The 21,657-nt window shown below is 40.3% G+C and overlaps 2 long non-coding RNA genes across 4 annotated transcripts in view; one reads left to right on the top strand and one right to left on the bottom strand.

The window, feature by feature from the left end:
- The window catches only part of LOC114606054 (uncharacterized), a 213,357-nt gene extending 202,849 nt beyond the window's left edge, over positions 1 to 10,508 (top strand). For both annotated transcript variants that reach the window (XR_013394366.1, XR_013394365.1), the window contains one exon: positions 10,321 to 10,508. This is a non-coding gene — a long non-coding RNA (uncharacterized LOC114606054). The remainder of the gene's footprint in view (positions 1 to 10,320) is intronic.
- Positions 1 to 21,657, bottom strand: part of LOC114606052 (uncharacterized) — a 201,633-nt gene that overhangs the window by 63,234 nt on the left and 116,742 nt on the right. The gene's annotated exons all lie outside the window — the stretch shown is intronic.

Raw genomic sequence — 21,657 nt, 5'->3', positions numbered from 1 at the left:
TGTATAGAAAAGTCAGTCACATGCAACCTCTTCCTTATTCATCAAGCCATGGACTTTTCCTTTGTTTCTGCATGGAAAGCACTTGTAAAACCATTCCAAGGTCTATAACTGCCTGCATATCCTAGCTCTCCCTCACTTGGTGGTCTGGAGTCCTGCTTCTTCCCGTCCACAGGGAAGAGCTCAGCAGTACAGCACCTGCTTTGTATGCAAAAAGACCTAGTCCCAGTATTTCCTGAAATCCTGGAGAGCTGCAGCCAGCCTGCTTCGCTCCAGCCCTTTCCCTGGAAAGGTTATAGCCAAGGATCTTACCCAATCTCTCTTGAATTCTAAGCCTAAACTTTCCCACTGGGCTACAGCACCACCTAGGGCCTTTTCAGTATAGGAACAACAGCAACAAAGAGGACAGCACCCCATAGTACATGGTTCTGAATGAGTTTTGAGGAACTTATTTATAAAGAGAAATGTTTAGCTCTTCTAAATAAAAACCAAAACTGCTTGGGACAACTTTTCTTCTCCAAGGCGCCCTTCCTAGCAGTGTGTCTGAGTTTGCAGTGTTGAAGGACTAGGCTCTGTGACATCTGCCTAATGCTCCAGCAGTTCCCACCCATGTATTTATTTGTTTGAGCTACTTATACTGTATACTGCTTAATTACCCAAAATTTCTAGGTGTTCTGGCTGTTGAAGAGTCATGATTGGCAAGCATCACAGTAGTTGGTAAAAGGAGCTGCCAAGGATTTTGTAGAAGCTGGTGGTGTACCAGTTTTTGCTTTTAGAGCTATCCTTGTGATTCAGCATTGCTGCTGATAGTCGCATAGGATTGCCACTGCATTATAGTGTCCCAGTGCTGGGGTGGTGGCCGTTGATGTAATGTAGGGTCAGCCTACTAAGAAGCTCATTGTTCTAATTAAACTGACTTATAAAATGGTTTACAGCACCACAGCCTGCATGGAGATGTGTCACATCACATCTGAGCATATCAGTCACGTTAGATTACATGCAGCTCAGTCAATCAGCCAAGAGAGTGATGCCATATGTAGAGATTTTTTGTGTGCTTTGGGCTTCAAGCCCTTACAGCTGTAGGTCACAAATACTTGCGATCATAAGGCAATGGCAGAAAAGAGGAGGGAGGTGGAATGGAAACACAGAACTCATAGATGCTGCAAGTCTCAACACTGTATTGTCAGTGCAGTGCAGTTTTCGGAGAAAGGAAAATGGAAAATACCTTGCACAGCTATATGTTGAACATTCAGTGTTAAGACTTGCAGCATCTATGAGTCTAACTTTTGACTTTCTTTCCTCCCTAGAATCCATGGTTGGTTACAATATATTCTCATTTCATCCTCCTACAACCCAGTGAAGTAGGCTTGATTAATGGGCAGGAACGATCCCAAAACTATCAGTGAATTTTGTGGTTGAATAGGGTTCTGAAACTGGCAGCTTGGCAGAAGACTTTATAGTGTGAGTACAATAGATGTTTTCTTCCCTATTTGAATAAATGAGGGTAAGTGTCTCCAGTTGCTAAATAAATTCTAGGTGTAAAATGTTGGAAGTATTTATTATTTAGGAGGCACATTATTTCAGCTGGCCAATTGTCAAATCAAGTTTCCACCTTCATGGAAAATTCTGCTTCCCATGAGGAAGGTATTGTCAACCGGGATTGGGGAAGGCTCCTCTTTCTGAAGCCATGGCAAACCACTGACAGCTGCTGTAGACAATACCAAGCTGAACAGACCATTTTGATTCATTTATAAGACCTGTTTCTATGTTCATAATCAAGCCAGAAAGATGTCAGGCAAGCTAGTAACTCTCACGTGATTTCCCCCTCCCCTACTCCCCAAATTCCAAATGTACTAAACAGAGACGAGCTGAGAGTTGTTAAAACAACATATTGTTCTGGAGCAGTATTAAGTCTTTAATCTGACCTATACGGGCTGCCAGTTTCTGGCATGATAATGTTTGAACCTACCTGCATGTCACCCAGGCTATTAATGGGAGAACCCCAATAGTGGTCATTTGTTTTTTTCTGTTTTTACTTTTTTTGTAGCTTTATTCCTAGAGGAAAACTAGAAAAGTTGTGTGTGATCAGCTTTAAGAACTGCCAGAGCTGCAGAATCCCTGTTCACACAGAGGTGCGGGGTAGTGCCATTATGCATCTAGACATTGGTTCTTATTTGACCAAATCAACTGGAGAGAGCCAAACTTGAAGAGGAGTACAAAAGATGCTTGAGACGAGGTATACAAGCATTTCTGCCAGAACATTTTACTTGCTTCCAGTGTGATTTCCATTAATTTACCTTGTTCATAGGCTAAAAGGCACCTTAGGCATGAAGAGCACAGCATGCTCTTCAGCCGCACTGTAGAGCCAGTTCGTCATTCAAGAAAATGAAAAGATCACCTTAAGCTGCTGCTTTGAAGTTTCACTGATGTGTTTTTCCCCTAACACATTTCCTCCCACGTGGAAAAAGCTTGCCAAAAGCAATCCCAGGAGAGTAAAATATGATTTGGCTAACTGAGATGCATCTGACTGTCAGAGATTGTCAGCAGATCAAATAGGTAGGCAGGTCAGGTTGTTTTTCCACAGAAATTTTGCTTTAAAAAGCCATGTTTTCCAGCTTAATTATGCTATTCATTTATTTCAATGGTAATATCTAGGGGAGATGTTAGTATGGTTGCATTTTTTTCTTGTTTTATCTTTTTGTAAACTGGACCATAAAAACTGAGCACATGATTGAAAAACTACACGGAGGATTATTATAATCTCCTGTAGTGAAATAGGTGAAAATTTTATTAAGACCAAGTGTGCAGTACTTAGTATGTTGATGTAAGTACACCAGCTTTTCTGAGTCAATACACCATTTATACTTTACATGGTCTGGTTTCAATAATAAGATTATTACAGTATAATTATTCCTATTTTGTATGCCTTATGGATGCCCTGGTGACCTTTCCCCCTCACTGAATCTGTTCTTTTGACTACATTGACCTGAAGGCCTCTTGAAAAAAACAACTTTGTGACACACACACACCAGTTCTTATGACTTTCCTACACATATTTGGGATTTCATCCTCAGCTCCAGAAATTGCCACCGGCTATCTATGATATTTTGCTTGCTGTGGAAATAAATGTTTCTCTGTGTGGTTCATTATTTCATTCCTTTAACAGCTTGATCAGCTCTTTCAAAGCAGATCGCTTTATTTACAGCCTTCTGATTTTCCAGGAATCAGCAGTACTTAGGTCAAATTTTGTACCATCCAAAGAACTCTTGGTTATAGGTCTCAGGTTATTTTTGTTTGTGTCTTTGTTCCACTTTAAATGAAGGTTTCTAGGTGGTTGGAATCATACAGAAAAAAAGAAATGCATAAAACCCATGATAGAAATTAGTCAAAATATCAGAAAAATATATAACAATGAACAAAATAAAATACTGGAGTGGAAAAGAAAATCAAGCAGAGGTCAGGCCTCTGACAATTAAACCATGCTGAGAATAATAGCTCTGTGAGAGGAATAGGGGTCGCCTAACAATTCTCAGCACCTTTAACAAATTACAGTTTGCAGGATTCTTTGGATTAAAGTGGTATAATACTGATTTAAACACATAGTGCAGATGGGTCCTATGCCTATTTATGTTTTGTGCTTTGGAGGGTGGAAATTATGTGACCCTCTGTTGATCTTCACAGAATTGTAGAGTTGGAAAGGGCCATCTAGTCCAACCCCCTGCAATCCAGGAATATTTTTGCCCAATGTGGGACTGGTGTCAGCGGTGTTTTTTTTCTGGGGGGACGCAGGGGTATGCATACCCCTAAACATTTTGTGAATCTAAGTTTGGCCTCACTGAGGGGCAGTATTTCAATATGAGTAGGAAAATGAGAGTACTCCTAAACAATTTTTTTAAAGAAAAAAAGCATTGGGTGTCAAAATGAAACTGTCAAAATTTGAGGTGTTGTGCAGGACTGTTTAGCAGTAGCTGATTGGTGACAAGTTCTGAAACGGGAGAGAGAGACTATTGTTTTTAATGGGTCTTTAGACAGGTCTTGGATCAGGTAAATTCATTTTGATTGCTCTGGGAAACGGCAGACTGATAAACTGGAGGTTCTGGTTAGTGAAGAATGGGCACTTAGCTGTCAAGAAAAATAACTACCAGTTGGGAAAAGGCACTGGGAAAATCAGTTGATGAAGGAGGTGTGAGGCAAAGGCTAGAGAGCTGCAGTCAAGGTGGATAGCAGAGACCTGAATATTAAGGTATTCATCCTTGGTGTGTAAACAATATATTGCTAGTGAAGATCAGAGGAAGGGTTGGACCAAGAGTCTGCCCTGTGTAAAGGTCTTAACAGAAGAATGTTACACAAGTGGGGGGTTGTTGTTTAAAAAAAGTTAGCTAAAGTGTCCAAGCGGCCAGCAGTAATATTGAATCAGAGTTGGAAGGTACCAAAGGGCCATCTTGTCTCACCCCCTGCAATGCAGGAATCTCATCTAAAGCATTCATGACAAATGACCATCCAGCCTCTGCTTAAAAACCTCCAAGGAACTTCAGAGGGAGTCTGTTCTGCTGTCAAACAACTGGAGGAGCCTCGAGACTGTCGCTGCCAGTTGGAGTAGGTTGTAACTGAATTTTGCTGGAGCGGCGATTTAGAGAAACTAGATGGATGGTTGACTTCAGGCTTGCAGAAACTATGTTTCCCCCCTTTAATAGAAACCCAGTCAAAGCCAGGTGCAAAGTAGTGGCTCAAGGGGCAGGGAATTCCTCAACACAGAATTAAGGAACAGGATGCCCCTGTGCACATGCTCAAACCAGAAATTGGTTTTCAGTACCGGAACCGATCTCACAGTCCTGTCTGTCACACAATAATCCTCTCCTGGGCCCCCATCTTACAGCTTTCATCATCTCAGCAGCCTAATTTTAGATAGTGGGGGAAAGGCCTTTCTATTGCTGCTATAATGAAAAAATTGGGAGAGAGTAATTCTTGGTAATTGATTAGAAATCACTCTTTCCCAAAATCTTCCAATCAATCATAGCCTACCTTCCGCTCATTCCTGTACATAAAAAGAAAACAAGACGATTCTTAAATATCACCATATTGATCTCCTGTAGGAGCCTTTAAAATGCACATAGGCATAATATTAACAAACAGATTAGTTAGGCTTTTAATAGAGTAGCACATGCCAAGAAACCAGGGGGGAGGGAGATACACAGAAATATATACTGCCTTTTAAAGCTGGGGGGGATGTTTTTTTACACTAAGGCACACATGTTCCCTAGTCCTCTTATCTAGAAATGTTAAGCTGCACAATTTAAATGCACTGTTATCCTATTTGTTTTTATCCATGGTATAACACTGATAATATTTTAAATCATTTTTACACTGAGCAGAAGAACATAACTGTGTTTGATTAAGTACACAGTCTTACTGGCCACTTGGTGTCACCATTGCTCCCTCAGTTTTGAATACTCAGTACTATAAACTACTGCACACGATTACTGTTTTGTAGGTTGCCCCATTGAAACCATTATGATCCCAGCTACATAGTGGGAGAGGCTAAAACATACAAAATATATTGTTGTACAGATAATAGTTGCACATGCAATATAGAAGCCAAGGTTGATCTTGCACCCACTGTCAAAATGCTCCCACCTGAGGTTCTGCTAAATGTATATTTTATTAACATCATCTTGCATAGAATGGAAACAAAATGTGGTATCATTAAAAGAAGGGTTCATTCTTTGCACAGATACTTTGCTCGGGCATAGCACACATACTTTGCATATGTAAGATTTTTATATGTATAATGTTTGTGTGTGTGTCTACACTCTCTCTCTCTCTCTCTCTCTCTCTCTCTCTCTCTCTCTGTGCTGTTCTCAGTATAAGGATGTTTCATATGTTAATATTTCCTAAATTCTTCAAGGGAATATGCTGTTTTCAAAAAGGCCATGCACTTCCAACCCCTCAACTCCCCCCCTAAGAATCTGTATTCACATCCTCTGTCAGAACACTAGATGGCAGGCAGTACTTGATTTCTTTCTAAACCCCTTTGTGCCTGCAGAATTTATTGAATCACTTTCCCCATTTTCTCTTATAGGTAATAGGAGAGTCTTTTTTTAAAAAAGCAACATGAACATGAGAAAGGACATCCCTGTATCTGCTTAGGAAATGTACTTGACTAAAAGAGCTTGTTTTAGCAGACAGTTAAACTTAGAGTGCTTGGATTTATTTAGTTTATCTCTGTTGAAATTCCTGGGAGTTTTTAAGAAAATGGAAGAACTTCAGCCTAAACTGCTAGTGAATGGGGCCTAACAGTCTAGGCTTCTCATGGAGCAGTTTAATTTTACTGTACAGTGGTGCCTCGCAAGACGAAATTAATTCGTTCCGTGAGTTTTGTCGTCTTGTGATTTTTTCGGCTTGCGAAGCACGGTGTTGGGAAAGTTTTGGAAAAGCTTCAAAAATCACCAAAGTCTTCAAAAACCTCAAAAAAGGCTACCACACCGCGTGCTATGAGTTGCTCCTCGAAGTCAAGTCGCAACTGTATTAACGGTGTTAAGAAAAAGGAAACAAACTTGCAAGACGTTTCCGTGTTGCGAAGCAAGCCCATAGGGAAAATCGTCTTGCGAAGCAGCTCAAAAAACAAAAAAAACCCTTTCGTCTTGCGAGTTTTCCGTCTTGCGAGGCATTCGTCTTGCGAGGTACCACTGTACATCAAAACAGCAGTCATTAAAAACTTCCCTAAACAGGGCTGCCTTAAGATGTCTTCTAAATGTCAGATAGTTGTTTATTTCCTTGACATCTGATGGAAGGGTGTTCCATAGGGCGGGTGCCACTACTGAGAAGGCCCTCTGCCTGGTTCCCTGTAGCTTTGCTTCTTGCAGTGAGGGAACTGCCAGAAGGCCCTTGGCGCTGGACCTCAGTGTCCGGGCAGAATGATGGGGGTGGAGACGCTTCTTCAGCTATACTGGGCTGGGGATTGAACTGGGCACACAACAAGTTAAGGACATGGATTTTCAGGGGTTAGTTGAAGGCCCCTTCTTTCGGAACTTGTTCCCCAATATATTTGTGTTTGGATGACAGGAAATCTTTTCAGATCAACAAGTATCTAAACTCTCTTACCTTCCCTAAATTGTGAAGAGCATTTATACTGGTGCACCCTAATCTCCTGCCAGGAGCATTAATGGAGGGTTGATTTAGCCAGACCCCATTGGAAAAAAGAGCATGCCTCTTGTGACGAGATCTGGTAGGAATCCCTTTGTTTATTGCATATAATATAATGGCATTAGGAAGGATTAGATCTTTGCCCTTTTGAAAAGCATTTACCTGGTAGCCAGATCAGCATTATGTTGGAATTCTGTAGGAAGGGAGAGGTCAAGAGGGTATCCTTTTTTTAAGTTTGGCTATCAAGATAGGAGTTCTGATCTCAGAGTGGGTTTTGGATGGATAGAAGGTTTTGTATGTCTTGTTTGTATTATGCTTCTTGGTACGTGTAATACTCTCTTATTTGGGGCCTGTTACTCCAGTTACAATGTGTCTATCGCCATATAAATAAATCTGATCTGACTGTAATATGCAGTGAAGTGCTGTAAACAAAGGGCTGGGAAGGAAAGCCAGAAGTTGGCAGGGCAATCTGTTTATTAAACTGATAAGTCTTAATTTAGCAGGAAAAAACCTGCTAGATGAAAATGGAAATGTTTATAATATCTACATAGTTTAGTTATATACTCATTGGTGCATAACATGTTTGTAAACCATTTGTGGCACACCCAGCTGTACTGGGTAAAGTATACCAAGAAAGTATGTTTAATGGCTTAGGTATATAAACCATAATTTGCACCATGTGTACATTTGTAATAGTGAGAAGGATTGTTTCTTCAAATTTCCATTGTCACTTTCTATATTAGTGAGGAGGGAGGAACATAAATGCTTCTAAGTTGCAAAGTCAATTTGGATTGCCTAAAAGGATATATATTTTCTCTGGGGCTTGCCAAATTACATCACACACACATAATCAAGTTATCTTATTTGGGGAAAGGCACCTGGGGAGTGTGATGAGAGCATTTATTGGCCAGCCTCTGCAGGGGGCAGAACCTATGAGTCTGAATTTGCAAAGCACACTAGAATTTCATGGAGAACAAGAACCGGCAGATTCACCACGTATTCAGTTATAGGATTTACTTGTGTATGACGTGATGATGCCCACAAGCTTAGGCAACTTAGAAAGTGGATCTAAGAAATTCATAGGAAATAGATCTGTCTGTCAGTGACTCTTAACCACAATAATTCAATGGTACCTCTGTGGATGGAGGCAATATAGATCTGAATTCCTGGTTTTGAGATCAAACCAAAGGATAAGACATCACCTTCCTTTTCTGATTTTAGGAGGAAAGGGTGGATGGTTGATTCTATTTCCAGTCTGTGACAGCTTCATATGTTTTTATGTCACATTTCTGCATCAATTGGTGACTTTTAAAAAGAAATCCATATATTTAAACATGTATTTGAGCTCAAAGAGCAACCTTCTACAATATTTGTTTTTAAGCATGTCCATTATTTGAGCTGAGAACTGCATTACGAAAATTGGAGAAGTGTGAAATCCAAAGGATTATTGCACTCAATTCTGAACATTGTTTGAGGTGAGATATATATCATGCCAGCATGAAGAAGGGCCATTCTCCAATGGCTAAAACACATGGTTTGCATGCAAAATGTCTCCGACTCAGTCCCTGGCAACTTCAGTTAAAAGGGTATGATAGGTGATGGAAATGGATAAAAGAAGCTGATTGGAATGACCTCTGCTTGAGTTCCTAGACACATGCTGTGGGTTGAATTAGACAGTACTGGCCTTGATGGCAAATAATCTGAACCGGTATAAGGCTGTGTTCCTAGTTGTACAACTAGAAATAATAATGTTTGCCAACCATATCAAAATCCTGAGAGTTGGCCATGAGACATGTTGCAGGTATTATCTTGATCCAGCTAAGCAAGGCAGGGCTGTCGCAGTACAGTCACAACTCATGTGAGTTTTACCATAGTTTTCTGTGTATTAGACGATGTTTTTCTATTATAACAAAATGTTAGAAATTGGGGGTTGTATTGCACATGGATAGTTCAGAGGGGGAACGTGTGAATGGTTGCACCTGTGAGCAGGAGATTGTCAGTGGCGATTGGGCAGGTGATTGGTGGCTGTGGCAAGGGCTGCTGTTGATTGGTTGCTGCTGTGGCAATTGGGCGGGTGAATGGTGGCTGTGCCAACTGCTGCTGGCAGATGATTTGTTGTGATAGGCAGTGTTGGTCAGGCAGGGGAGTGATTTTCTGCAACCCCCCCCCCAAAAAAAAGCTCAACTACTCTCAGCAATCCCCTTCAAGAAAAGCTTAAAACTCTGGGCAATCTCCCCCATTTCTTAATTTGGAGTTTCAAAAAATAGGTGTTGTCTTGTGTTATACATGGAAAAATATGGTACTTTCCAGAGGCAACACACAAACACAAAATCATGCATAGCCAAAAACTGCCTGCTGGAAGTGAGGGAAGCCCTGTGCAGAGGATCTCTGCGGCAACCATCACTGGGAAGGCCACTGCCACCAGTTGAGCCAAGCATGTATAATTGAATTTGTGCAAGTATAGTGAATGTGTGTTGTGACTGCACTCTATATCTAAAAGTCTGACTTGCCATCCTGCATTCATAAAATCCAAACTTCCACACAAATAGAACAAAGGATGCTCAAAGGGGCTTTTTGTGTGAGGAGATCTCCTTGGTTGAAAGTCTTAAATATATGTTTTCATATGGGGAAGATGTTGTATTTTCAGCACTTCAAGAAATGAATATTGCAGCAGATTAGTATTAAAAGAGTGGTTTAACTATTTATAAAAAGCTATTTGAATGGCATAGTGGAAACGTTGCAAGATTTAGCCGTGGGCAAGACTATATGGTTTGAACCTACCTAAGATAACGTTTCCTACTAAAAAGTGTTGGATTTCCTCTTCATGTGCCTGTAGAAACATTTTGTAAACCCCCTCTATGCTTTCACACACATACCTAGTCTCTTTCAACTTCAGCCATGATAAAGCATTAGCCAAATATTCAAAGTCCTAACATGCAGAAGGAAAAAACATGTACAAGCCTATTTGCTATCACTGCTCAAATGTATGATCACATTTCCAGTGGTTTAAACTGAGCCAACATGAATATCTTAATACTCAATTTTACTTGATTTCTTACTCCAGCTTGCTCCTACACAAACAAAACAAAATAAAAAATCTACCCCTGGGTGGTGTCCTTTTGTTTTCGTAAGATATTCATTCCCCCATTTCTTCTGAAATTTTCCAACTCTTTGTTTCAGGTATATATGGCATGCAAATACACTTTGAAGTCTTATTAATTTCAGTGGCAGAGCTTTAAGTACATGTTTCATCAACAGAACTTCAAAGTGCTTAGTTTTGGCTAGCTCATGCCCCACCTTATTCCTAAAGCAACTGAATTGGTTAGGAGCGACATGTTCATCCTTTGAACAAAGCAAAGGTAAGAAATATTTTCCCTAATGACTATGTTTTTAACTATCTTCGCTACATCATGAGAGTAATCCTGTTGCTTCCTTGGGCCCATGGAATTGGTGGACATGCTGATCCACCATCAGAGAGGGAGCACCCCTAGTTGGTGACAAGTTTCTTACTTTCCCAATCTTAAATTTAGTCCTCCACCTGAAAATTCACCAGCAATTTTGTGTGAATTTATCCTAATATACACCAATTTTCCAGGGAATTTTGCCCAACATACTTTCCCCAAGGGTTCTTCTAATACAGTGGTACCTTGGGTTACATATGCTTCAGGTTACATACGCTTCAGGTTACAGACTCCGTTAACCCAGAAATAGTGCTTCAGGTTAAGAACTTTGCTTCAGGATGAGAACAGAAATCGTGCTCTGGTGGCGCGGCAGCAGCAGCAGCAGCAGGAGGCCCCATTAGCTAAAGTAGTGCTTCAGGTTAAGAACGGCCCTCCAGAACGAATTAAGTACTTAACCCGAGGTACCACTGTACTGGCAAACAAGTAACTTTGGACTGAAAGAAGGTATGGGCCTGAATGTGGTTTAAATTTATTAGGAAGCATGAAAATATACAGTACAGAAGATAATAAAGAATGATAATGAAGAACTGCATTTCAAAATTCAGAGACGTGTGTTTCACTTCATGTATTGTTTTAGAAAGTGCGAAGTGGAAAGTTTGCCTTTTAATGCAAATGGAATCGGATTTCTCTATCCTTAGTGACAAGCTGCTGGTATGAAGGTGGAAAGTTCCATCTCATGATGCTAAACAAAATCTAATTAATCTTATCAAACTTCATTGTATTGGAATCAAAAGTACCATTTGAAAGCTTAACTTAGGTGGATGTGTATCTGGAAACTAACTTGTAGAAATCTGAGCAACTCCACACTGGTATGTAAGAGGCTTGTTTTAATTGAGAAAAGGAAAATAGGATCTCCTTCCATCTATTGTAGTGCAGTTGGAAAAGGAATTGGCAGAAGGTGGTCATGTAAAATAATATAAAACTTAAGATTGTTCCATTCCTGCAAGGAGGAGAAATCCATTCCAAATAGTTCCTTTGGGCATCAGCACTCCTTCTTGGAGAAGAAATGAAGAGCTAAAGTTGGTAACTATCAAATTCTGTCAAATAGCTGTTTGCTGAATAAACATAATTGGTGCAGGAATAGAAGCCTTGATGCTGGGAAGATGAACTAATAATAATACTGACAAAAATCAATGAACCCATGTACAAGATCAGTAATACTCCTTTTGATAAAATTATGTAAATTATTAACTTCCATAAATATAGAAGTTTTCAGTTGAAAATCAGAAATACATATGAACAGGTGGCAAATTGGCAGATTTGACATTGGATATATTTATGTAATGGGGTGTAAGTTTGCAGGGATTTGCTCCATGGTGAATTTCCCCATAGAATTACAAATATTGTTGCATCCATGGCAAACATCTGAGAAAACCTCATTTTCCTGTGGAGCCTATTTATTATTTTTTATTGTTTTTTAAAAAAACACAAACACTTGCAAATGTTTTGCTTTCAGATGTAGCCTAAAATCAGCTGTAGTCTTCAAGTGTTAGGCATTGGCTGAACAGCCACGATGTCACAGAACAATAAAAGATAAAGCTCTTAAAACATCAACTAATTTATTGCAGCATAAGTTTTCATAGGCTGGAGTTTGTCAATTGCAGACAATGGTCCATTATAGCTGATGTGTCGGGAGAGGAGAAATAGTCTTACATTATGACACAAAAGAAAAAAAGAGAGACCGAGTAAGAGATAACAGAACATGATGAAAACAAAGCCAGGTGTGTTCCAATTCCTTACTCAAACTAAGAACTAAATGCAAAATAAAGATAAAGCATAATCCCATATCTGTTAATGTGTTCCACTTCCACTGTTGCCAAAAGGCATAGGGTGTGCCAGACTCAAACCAACTCATGGTGAATTACTGTATGCAAACAACTAAATCTGGTCAAATCTATAGTCTTGGTCAAGTGACAGCGATTTGATCGCATCCAATCAATATTGTTCATACAACAACCCCACATATGGAGGGAGATTGCATCTTTTGAATCTGCCTTTGCCCTCCAGGTCTGAGCAGAGCCCACAAGTGTACAAATGCTTGCATAATCAGGGACCCTGGCTTTGGAAGGGTTCTCAATCAAGCACAAAGATCCCACACACATATCATTTGTACATTCACATGTTAGAATCCTGTTGCCCCCTTCCCTGCACACACACATATGAAAAGAATTTTTACCAGTATCTGGTATTTATTTTAATAAATGTGTTGTACATATTTGTGTGTCATTTTTAAGACTATGGCATCTCCTTCATGCAGCTCCGCTCTTGCAGTAGTCTAACTCCCACGTAGAGTGCATTGCAGTAGTCTAAGTAGGAGATAACTAGAGCATGCACCACTCTGGCGAGACAGTCCGCAGGCAGGTAGGGTCTCAGCCTGCGTACCAGGTGGAGCTGGGAGACAGCTGCCCTGGACACAGAACTGACCCATGGGCAGCTGTGAGTCCAAAATGACTCGCAGGCTCCACACCTGGGTTTTCAGAGGCATGTTTACCTCGTTCAAGACCAGGGAGTCCCCCACACCCACCCACCTCCTGTCCCCACAAAACAGTACTTCTGTCTTGTCAGGATTTAACCTCAGTCTGTTAGCTGCTATCCATCTTCCAACCACCTGCAGACACTCACTCAGGACCTTCATTGCCTTCACTAGTTCCTATTTAAAAGAGAGGAAGTCAAGTCAAACTGAAATCAATATGTCAAAGGGACTTAACACTTCATTTCAGTGGGACTTAGGTGTGTCTAACATTCTTCTGGATTATTTCAATCATCTGTCCTTGTTGATATCACTTACTTTTTGCTTGTAGAGCATCAACTAGAAGAGACAGACTGTTTCCGCAGAAGTCTTCTCAGCTAAGATTTCCTGGAAATATCTTTACTTGTCTGTGTTACAAGAACACAAGGAGGATGGAGAATGATACAGACCAGGCATGATGCTTTAAAATAATAACAATACTTTGACAAAGCTGATATAACATGCTTTCAGCTCTTTGGTGTTCTACTTCTAAGCACCTAATAAAACTACACAAAATTGCATTCATCACCTGAAGTTCTCTCATAAGCCTGTTTGGAGCAAATACTGAAAGAATCATAGAGTTGGAGTGCACCCAACTGTCATCTAGTCCAACCCCCTGTAATGCAGACATCTTAGTTAAAGCATCCGTGACAGGTGGCCATCCAACCATTGCTTTAAAAACTCCCAAGGAAGGAGAGTCTACCACCTCTCATGGGAATCTGTTCCACTGCTGAACTGCTCTTACTGTCAAAGTTTTTCCAAATGATGAGTTGAATCTCCAAAGTTAGCAGCCAACTGCTTTTTGCTGCCATTTAGAACTTCACAGTTCACTTCATTTGCCTGTCACTCTAGAACTCAATCCCAAGAAACAGTGCTTTTGTGAAAAGATATTAAGCTATATACTTTGTCTAATTCCATATATTAATTCTTTAAAAATGTATTGCAAACATCTGTGCCTTACTGTTTCCCCCTCCATAATAAAAGTCTGCCTGATAAAGCTGAACTAGGACATTAAGGGCTCTCCGTCTTTAAGGCTGCAGTAATATCCACACTTTGAGAGTAAGCCTTATTGAAAATGTACAGGATTGTGCTGCAAGGACCCCTTTGGTAAGCCATCAACATTTCCCATTGCCAGCTTATCTCCATCTTTGTCAAAAATACCGTATTTTTCACTCCATAAGACAGACTTTTTCCCTCCTAAAAAGTAAGGGGAAATGTGTGTGCGTCTTATGGAGTGAATGCAGGGGGGAGGCAGGCAGGAAAAGCCCCCAAGAGCCGCACACAAGCTCCGCGCGGCTCTTGCAGGCTTTTCTCCAGGAGGGAGAAGGGACTGACGCGGCCAGTCAGTCCCTTCTCCCTCATAGAAAAGCCCGCAGGAGCCGTGCACTCCTTAAAGGGTGCACGGTTCCTGTGGGCTTTTGCGGGAGGTGGGGGTATTGCCATAGCTGCGTGCAGCCCCTTCAGCCGGGAGAGGCTGCGCGCGGCTAAAGAAGCCAAGACAGCGAGCAGGATGGATCCCGCTTGCTGTCTTGGCTTCTTTGCTCTTTGGGGCTAGGGGAGGGAATAAGATTTCCCCCCTTGATTTCCCCCTCTAAAATCTAGGTGCGCCTTATGGTCCGGTGCGCCTTATGGAGCGAAAAATACGGTACGTGTCTGTTTGCTTTTGTATACATGTGCACGCATATATCTGTTTGAATGCAGGGAAAATAGGTGTCAAATAATATAAATAAATAAAACAAGGTTTCTACAGAAACAAATTTTAGTCCTATAGAATGAAATGAACAAGGACATTACAGTAAAGATGCTCACTTAACTCCTAATAATATTGAAGCATTTCTCTTTTGAACAGTATCAGCCATCAATTTCTCTAGTTTCTAGGGCTTTGATTAAATTTTTGGAGCTTTCCAGGATAGAACCTTTTTTTTTTTTTTGGCCACTACAGACAGATTCAGAGCCAAAAGTCTTACAGAAATGTGTAGAGAATTATCCAAGCTATTAAGCAAAACAATTTTATGATCCAAAATAAGTGTGGCCCCCTGGTCCTTGATCATTTACCTCCAGAACTTGTTTCCAGTATCTTTGTATCGTATTACAACTCCACTAAAGACATAAAAACCTTCACTAATTGCAGTGCTTTCCCAGCTCATAAACCAATTTGCCTCTGATATTTCATTTGATCTACCAAAGCTCATATCTCAGAAAACAATCTTATGGAACAGAAGAGACTGAAGAGTTTTTAATGTTGCTACATAGACCATTTCTTCCCAGACACTTGAAAATTCAGATTTCTATCCAGGAGCAGCCAGCATGGCATGGCACAGCTGCAGAGCTGGTATTCTGGCAGTGGATGCTTACCAGGAAAGTGTGGGGCTGAGGAAGGGCAATGGCAAGGTTTGGGTAGCACAAGTGCACCCGATTGGTTTCACGGCACTGTTCTGGTAAATGGTAGTGGTGCAGCTGCCCAGAGGCCGAATCTGCACTGCCAGTGCCACAATAGCTGCTCCTGTCTCTATCCCAAGCTGTTTTATAAGTAATATTTAGACATCTAACCTAAGGTAGACCTTTAAAATAAGAATGAGATATTAAGGGCGGCTGAATGAGGTGAAATTTGGTCCATTTGATGACCAGAAAATAATCTGAACTTTCCTGTGTTTGGAAAGCCAAATAGAGAAATAGTTATGGATCCCAAAGGAACTAGGCCTGTGAGTAGTTAAGTGAGCTAAACTGAAGTTTTAAAAAGAATCAAGCACTGCAGAAGTATAGAAGAAATCAAGATGTTTGGTGAGATCCTTGAAGAGAGCCAGAGTTCAATAAATAAGCAAAGATTGACTTTCTGAAATCCAGAAAATTAATGTCACTGTCAGCAGCACTAACACTTAAGGCAGAGAAGATAACTGAGGGGTAAAGGTAGAGTAGCTGAAACAACAGCCTGCTCAGCCGGAAATATAGATATGTGGAGAATCCATTTCTGGGAATAAAGATACAAAGTTGGGAATTATATCTGTCACTGAAACCTCACTTGAGTAATGGAAAAGGCATGTCCTTTATGGAAGCTTGACCTTTTTCTCAGTTTAGGGGACTTGTCCAGGATTTGCAAATTGCAATACAATGCTGTCTTCCTGGCAGACAAGCTGGAAATTCTGAAATCACTTTTGAACTGAAAAGCTTTTTGTGCATCAGTATTTTGGTTAACTCTTAGAATTAGAACAGGGATGTTTCCTCTTAATTTTGCGGTGCTGGGAGTGACTGGAGTAGGGAAAATGGAAGAGTGGCACATTGGAAGTGATCCTAACCATACCTTAAAGTAAGAAAGTGTAGAGCTCAAGTTGTATGTACAAGTCACATACTGTTTAGAACCGTTCCAATACTATGCTTCTATTGATTTTCAGTGTTTGATTGGAAAATTCCAGGGTTTGACTCTGAAACTGGGGGTCTTAATTCTACATCTACACTTGCCTAATGAACATGTTAGTGGCCTGTTTAATCCTCCCCCCCCCAATCTGTAAATAGGGATGTCAGAGAATTCTAATGAAAATGGCCTCTGGAACTATTAAAGATTGGTGGGTGGGTTTCAAGGTGCCAATATCATCAGCTTTGGGGCCACTTTTGGATATGAAGTTATTGGATATTGTTACCTGAGCTTTATTTTTATATATTTCCAGTGAACTTTTAATTGTTAATTTTTTTAGTGTTACATTGCATACTGTAACTTTTATTAGGTTTCATGGTTACTTACTGTACTACTGTATTTAGGCTGCACCTTGAGCACAGATGTGTTTGTGGGAAATGTGGTATATAAATAAATAGACTAAAACTATAACTATGAAAGAGAAAAAATAAGGCATTTCAAGATATTGCAAATATGAAATACATTGTAATAAATGTAAACATACATTTTGTATATTATGCAAAAAAAAAGCATTTGAAATGAACTCATGAGTCTTGTTTCAAACACTGTTAGTAGCTGTATTCTAAGTACATCAGCAGTGTTTACTAAACTATATCACTTTTTTTGTTAATACTAGGGATGTGTAGTAGATTCAGGTGGATCCCAAATTTGATGAAAGTGAGGGATTCTGGGCTTGTCCAAGGCAAAGTGGGATGTGTCTGAGGTGCCCTGAACTGAAGTGAGGACCTCTGAAGCGCTTTTGGGGCTACAATGTGGGTGAACTACAGGCACTCAGTTAACATTTATTTTTAAATGGCCTGCTCATGAACATTCCCCATGTGATTTAGAGCCCAACAGGGTAAGAGTGCTAAACCATGCATGGAGGCCACACATGTACAGCAGGCTCCCCACTGCATACTTCCCCCTCCAAAGCATAGAGAGCAGCTATAGTCATGGTTGATTATAAGGGCTCTTGTCATTTCATAACTTTTGACATGTTCCCTGCATATTTTAGGCTTTTCTTCCACAACAATGAGCACTAGGAACTTCCTTTTGTTAAAATGAACACTTTGGAAATCTAACATAGGCTCAGGGGGCAAGAAATCCACATTTTGTCTAAATTAGCTCAAACCTGCTTAGCTGAGACATTTCTCTTTGCCTAATGCAATTTTAATCTGTGCAAGTAGTATGATTATATTCAGTATTCATTATCTTTTCCAGGTGGATATTTCTGGCACATAAAGCAGAAAAAAAATAGCAGCAATAAAAGAAGAATTTTGCCTACGGTGTAGTGAAAGCTGCAAAATGTGCCGAGGCATATACAATCAGCAATAGGAATGATTATAAAAATGATGTATGGGGAAATAATAAAAACTATAATCCCTAGAGGGGATTTTGGATGTTTCAGAGGGAAAACACTGGAGGAAATTTTAAAGCTTAACCATCTTTTATCAAAACAATTTGAGCAGAGATCTATATTATATTCTGCTTGTTTCAAGTCAATCAGCCACAGTTATATGGAAAAGCATAATGAACCCTTTGTTATACAACAAATATATATTTACTTATGAAAAAGTAATGGAATGTGTATGGTTTCATTCATTAATTTAATGTGCATTAATATATAATAACGGCAGTAATGGATTGAACAGTCATTATTGCTTTTATTATAAATGAGTACTCATTAAATGAATTAATTAGCACCATAGATTAGAGAGGCAGGCAATGCTTCACCTGTAATGTTGACGGGATCCACTATGAATGCTTGGACATTGAAGGTAAGAGGGAAAAGGAAGGCCTTAGCAGACTGGACTGGATGCAGCCCACCCATGCAACCTTCTCGACATTAGAGCAGCCTTTCCCAACCAGGTGTTCACCAGATGTTGTTGGACTACAAGACCCACCAACCCATCAGCATGGCCAATTGTCAGGGATGATGGGAGTTGTAGTCTAACAAATAATGGAAGTGCATCAGGTTGGGAAAGGCTGCATAAGAGCTTCAGGTATGTAATGCCCACTGCTAATTCAGAAATGAAGGGCTCTCAAATGAGACAAAGTTACCAAACAGAAAGGAGCCTCCATTTACCTGCTGCTTTTCTTTATTGCCAACACAATAATCTGTGAGCAGGCAATGTACTGAAGAGGCCAAAGATGTTAGACTTTGAACTTTTTAGTACATCGCCAGCTACTGATCATTTCCTTAGCAGACAGTTGCTTTCCTTTTATTGATGTTTCCTGCACATATCTGCAACATAGATTTAAATTAGTTTAATAGTAATTTCCCTTCCCCAGGGAATTCTGGGAACTGTAGCTCTTTGAGTAATCTTGAAGTGAACTTTCAAAATCTTCACCCAGCTACAGTTCTCAGGATTCTCTGGTGAAAGACATGATTGCCAAATTTTGTTCTCTTGTCTCTTCATGAGTGGCGAAGGGTCTTCACTTCAGAAAGGCACTCTACAATTTGTGGAGGGTTGCAAAGGTGAGGTATGTGATGGGCTGGAATTGGTGGTGCTTGCTAACCTGCCCCTACTTTCTCTCTCTCATGTGAAAGTTAGGGGGGGAATGAAGGACCAAATAGGGCTAGTATGAACTTACAATGCAGAGAGTCATCTGGTTTTTGTCATTTGGGGGGGGGGGGAAATAGCGAACCTGATGTGAACATATATTTCTGGGTCTAAAAGGCTCTCAGGCTGTCTATTTTTATTAAACATATATATGCTAAATTGGGGTGTGCTCAGGGTTTTGTTTGGGGCGGTTGAAAGTGGAATGCAATTATGAAAGAATGTTAACCCTAGATTAACCTTTGACCTCTGAATCAATTTAGCTGGTTTGCCCTATTCACCCTAGATAGAAATACTTCACAGAGGCAGGCATATGAAATACCAAATGACTTTGGGAAAGGAACAGCAGAACTTTTTGAAATGCTATCCAAATCTTAAAAAGGGAAACTAAAAATTACTGTGCTTTTAAGCAATTAAATTAACATTAAATTGCAATCTAAATATAAGTTTCTGTGGGGGTTTTTTTTAATTGGGATCAGTTAAGAAAGATGCATGTGTTTGTGTCTGCCCATGTGTATATACGTGTGGTAGGTGAACAGTATGCCAAAACAAATAGCACTGGAGCTTTTAAGAGCAGATGCACCACAGCCTCTTTAAGGGAAGTGGGCACCATATTATCATGCAACAATGCCTTCATTACACTCAGAACCCACATGGCCACCCCACTCAAACGATCTTAAACCAACAAGTCCAGGGTGCATGTGATCAAATGACTGCAATTATTCTGCCCACATCATCAGACTACATCAACTGGAAATAATCTCATAACACTGGGCCCACAGAGCTAGGTGATTTTATCCCCAACTGCTTGCAGCTAGCCAGTGATCCACAAGCCAGAGAGGCCAGAACCAAAAGTGGGTAGGCCAGAGTGTGTGAAGCACCCCATTCTCCCACTTTTTCTGCCACCCTTCCTCCTATTTTCCTCTCCTTGCCACCTACATGAAACTAGGCTAAGCACCCCACAAAATCAAATCAGAGCGTCACATCCTTGTGTTGCAAGTTGCACGCCCCTGCTCTTAAGACAGAGTAGTTGCTTCTCCAACAGGTGGAGCTATGAGCAAGCCTCAGTGGTACTGCAGGGACATTTACAGCTAATGTATTTGGACCTGTCCATCCAAATTATTTTTGTGAATATCTTTGCTCATCGAAGTGACATAACATGTTCAAGAACCTTACCAACTAATGCAGTCATAAACTTTTGTGTGGATGGGTTTTCAGAATTGTTAGCTCAGCTGTTGTTTCACCTTCTGTCTAGCCGCCATCCATCCTCCAACCGCCTCCAGGCACTCACACAGGACCTTCACTGCCTTCACTGGTTCCGATTTAAAAGAAAAGTGGAGCTGGGTATCATCCACATATTGATGGACACCCAGCCTAAACCCCCTGATGATCTCTCCCAGCGGCTTCATGTAGATGTTAAAAAGCATGGGGGAGAGGATGGAACCCTGAGGCACCCCACAAGCGAGGGCCCAGGGGTCTGAACACTCATCCTCCACACCACTTTCTGGACACGGCCCAGGAAGAAGGAGCGGAACCACTGTATAACAGTGCCCCCAGCTCCTCTATAGACGGTCCAGAAGGATGTTATGATCAATTGTATCAAGAGCCTCAGAGATCCAGCAGAATTAGGAAACAGCTATGATTTTTCCTAGAAATAGGTCTTATTTATTTTTATGTATTTAAAATATTTATATGTCAACATTTGGAATCTACAGTCAAAGTTCCTTTTTTCTTTTTTCTTTTCTTTTCTTTTCTTTTCTTGAGAAGAGACATGTTGGCAATTCCCTTAGGGGAGTGTAGCTAGAGGAGGGGTAGGCCATGGGATGCCAGCCAGATGATGTTGGAATCAGCCACCGTCAGCCTTAGCCAATGATCAGGAATGATGGGAGTTGTAGTCCAACAATATCTGGAGGCAACACATTGCAGCTATCTTTGAATTGCTTGTTACTAGTATGTTAGCTAAAAGACCAAAGTGTAAGTTAGAGACGAGATGAATTTTCAAAAGTTTGGTATAATTTACTGATTTATAAATAAAACTTCATCTGTAAACCAAACTTCAACTTTCCTGTGCTGTTCAGTGCCTTACCCATACCCCACAGTACTTATTTAAAAAATAAAATAAAATCTCTCCATCTTATATTACTTCCTCAAACAAGGTCACACAAGACAGGTGAACACATCAGATAATGTGCTGTAAATAGGACAACAGTATGCTATGTCACAAACTGTTGATGACATTGTTGTCCTTCAGTAAATAACATTACTTGGGTCAACACAGCCAGTTGGATTAAATCACCACACTTTTCAAAGCATGAATGAAAATGAGTGAAAAGTTCAAGAGAGTTGAAAAAATGTTTTTTAAAGCCTCCTTTTAAATATATGCAAAAATAAAATCACAAATGTGTGAGTAATTTCATCTTAGCCCTTTTCCAGACGACTCAGCAATAGTAATCACATTTTAATTTCAAAGCTAACATTGGGCTTGGAATGCATACTCTCTTGCATATTTTGTGGTTAAGCTGTTATAACTCAGATTTCACCTTACATTTGGTCAGACTAAGTCACATTTATTGCTCTTTGGGCTAATGCACTTCTGAT

Source organism: Podarcis muralis, chromosome 10, assembly GCF_964188315.1.
Source record: "Podarcis muralis chromosome 10, rPodMur119.hap1.1, whole genome shotgun sequence".
NCBI lineage: Eukaryota > Metazoa > Chordata > Lepidosauria > Squamata > Lacertidae > Podarcis > Podarcis muralis.
Note: the sequence above shows the minus strand (reverse complement) of the source record. Positions and strands in the feature narration are given on the sequence as shown.